General features: G+C 33.3%; 1 non-coding gene across 1 annotated transcript; it reads left to right on the top strand.

Moving 5' to 3' along the window:
* Positions 1-2228: 2228 nt before the first annotated feature.
* LOC121219620 (small nucleolar RNA R71) lies at positions 2229-2335 on the top strand. Its single transcript, XR_005916510.1, has one exon. It is a non-coding gene; the product is annotated as a small nucleolar RNA R71 (small nucleolar RNA).
* Positions 2336-3160: the final 825 nt, after the last annotated feature.

Raw genomic sequence — 3160 nt, 5'->3', positions numbered from 1 at the left:
GACTTGGGATTAAGGCGTCATTTATAATAAAGTTGATAGTTGATAGTTGATGCGAATGTGATTGTGTGATGTAAATGTTCAAGTATACACGTAGAATCAAGTAATAGAGTGATGAGTGAGAATCATCTCCACAGGGATCGGAGTTGACTAAAATAATTGGTTATGCTATTACTATGAAATTGACTAATTAAACTGTGCAAAAAGAACATGTAATTAATTGATAAATAGATGTAATGAAGGATTAATAAAATCAAATATATCTAAAAATATGCTAAGGCAAGTAAAATGCTATGGCAATTCTCAAAGAATAAGAGGGAAAGAGTTTGTACTGTTGAAAGATAAATTTTGGAATTACTTGGGTTTATTTTTATAACATAACAATGCCATGGCAAAATCTTAACTATTCTACTGCTCAGAAAATCACTATTGCAGCATGCTTCTTTCGAAAGCCAGACTTTGAGCTATCATTCTGAGTTTTTGTATGTCTATAGAACTCAAGAATAATATCTGGATTTTTGCCCCTTTCCTTATACAGATAACAACTTTTATGTCTAGAGTGCTGCAAATATTCTTTTGAATACTTATCTGTGTCATCCGATTATAATCCAATCTAGTTAATCTTTTCAGAATTAAATCAAATCTAATAACATGCTACACAGTCATCTATATTTAGAGCTTGCATGCATGTATTAAAAATAATCACAAAACGAATGAAACAATATTCAACTCAAAATCAAACCATGGTCATTACAAATAATAAACATTCACCCAAAATAATTCCAACCTAAAGAAAATCAACTCATGGGTTGAACATTCGAATCCATAATAAAAGCATTCAACATCACTGTTTAAATTCACGAATCAGAAGTTCAAATCAGAAAATAAAGGTAGAATTGCAGGAAGCTTTCACCACTCCAGCTTTAACTCTAATAATGAGATTTGATTCAAAACCCAGCGCAGATTTCTCTTCCCCTTACTTGCGTCTATAATTCTTCTACTCTGTAAGCTACTACCCTTTCCACTCTTTTGGAGAATTCACGAGAATCTAATGCAGAGAGATAGAAATCATTTTTCTCTCTTTTTCTCTCTCTGCGATCCTTTTTCAATCCTCTTTTCTTTTCTTCTTTATAGGGTAAGTCCCTTCCTCTTAGCACACACCTTTTGCTTCCTCTTTTTTAGGGTGGTTTATCTGGTACAAGTACAGTTGGCTGAGAGTGACGTGGATTGAATGCTACGTTAGCTTTCTGAAATTTCCATGGCATTTGTATTTGCAATCTAACTAACATTTTGTCATGACAATATTTCACTCTTTCATTTTCCTATCCCTCATCTCTTCTTTTCTTCATCCTGCACCTACTGCCAACCACAAACAACACCTTTCTTCCCTAATAATAGAAGTAAAAAATAATAACATGTATACCATAATCCAAACTTTATTATATAATGTTCTAAAAATATATAAAAATGCAAACATATTTACTTAATTATAAACAATTAATTCAATCTAGAGTCTTGAAATATAACTCTTGAAAAGAGTTATCACTAACCCATTTGGTTCTCCAAAATTTTCAATATTGTTGCTTGACTTTGGATTAAAGCTTCATTCTTAGCCATGTATTCCTTCAAAAAATTCTCTAAATTGTTGGACGGTTCAACTTTTGGTGGTTTCTAAACTTGTTGATTGAACACAAGAGGTTGATTTAATCTATATTGCATGTAGGTGTTGTTCGATCCAGCTTCTTGATTATTCCAAGAAAATTTTGGATGGTTTCTCCATGAGGGTTATAGAAGTTGGACTATGGTCCTTGTCCACTTCTATTCTGTTTTTAATTCCCTACATAATAAATATACTTGGATTTGATGGAAAATTCTCAAACAAATTTTTGTCCCCACAGTATACGTAGGAAATAATGTCAAATTGGCATGGTGGCTAAGTTGTAACATTTTTTACACATTTAGTAGAAAAAAATTTCAGCATTGCAGAAATTGAGGATACCTGAGTAGCAAGTGAAGTGAGAGCATGCACTTCATGTACTCCTGTTACTCGTCTTTTTGAAGCTACGCGATTGGTTGACCACTGGTAGTTGTTACTAGCTATTCTCTCAATGATGTCATAAGCCTCATTATAAGACTTAGAAAGGAGAGCAACATTCGTAAAAGCATCTACCATCATCCTAATGTGTGTGTTTAGACCATTATAAAATGTCTTCAACTAGATGCAATGTAGAATCCCTTGGTGAGAGCATTTGTAAAGTAACTCTTTAAATTTTTCTCATGCGTCGTATAAGGATTCATCATCCATTTGCTGAAAAGTGGTGATCTCATTCCACAACTTAGCATTTTTGCTAGGTGGGAAATCCTTAACTAAAAAGCGTTCTGCTAGCTCTTGCCATGCAGAGATTAAGCTAGGTGTCAATGAATTAATCCATGCACGTGCTCTATCTCACAACGAGTATGGAAACAACTTCAACCTCAATGCATCTTCAATTACACCAACTATCTTGAAGGAATCACTAACCTCCATGAACAGTCGAAGGTGAAGGTGTGGATCTTCTGCAGGCATTCTACTAAACTTGCCCACTTTCTAAAGCATCTGGAGAATTGCATGTTCAATTCAAACTATGGTGTCTCGATCTCCGGTCTCTTAATTCCTAATTTATCTCATTAAAGAGTGGCACATCATACTGCCTTTGAGCTCGATTCCTATAATCAGCAATAAGGATTGAATTACTAGCATTAGTAGCTCCATTCCCTTGAACTTCGTTTTGATTTTCAATGTATATTTCTGCGGCTTGTCTTTAGGCTAGTCTTTCTTGTCTCCTTTGTCTAAATGCCCACTCGATTTTAGGGTCTATAAGGATTAAATTGATGATTCGATCTATGCGAATAAACAATGGAAAAGAAAATCACAAAAAATAAAAGATTAATTAAATAAAGATAAAAATAAACCAAAATTGCAAGGGATAATTTCACAAATAATGATTAAATTAATAGTCCGTGGCAACAGAACCAAAAACTTAGTTCATGACAGAATTAACAAGTATACACAATCATTATCAAGTAATAAGTAAGTAAAAAGGGTATTGTCTCCATAGGGATTGTGCTTAAACCAATAATTCTAAAATTAATATTTACAAGTTGGTTAAGAAAACACAATATT

The sequence above is a fragment of the Gossypium hirsutum genome, chromosome D07, assembly GCF_007990345.1.
Source record: "Gossypium hirsutum isolate 1008001.06 chromosome D07, Gossypium_hirsutum_v2.1, whole genome shotgun sequence".
In the NCBI taxonomy this organism is placed as follows: Eukaryota; Viridiplantae; Streptophyta; class Magnoliopsida; order Malvales; family Malvaceae; genus Gossypium; species Gossypium hirsutum.
Note: the sequence above shows the minus strand (reverse complement) of the source record. Positions and strands in the feature narration are given on the sequence as shown.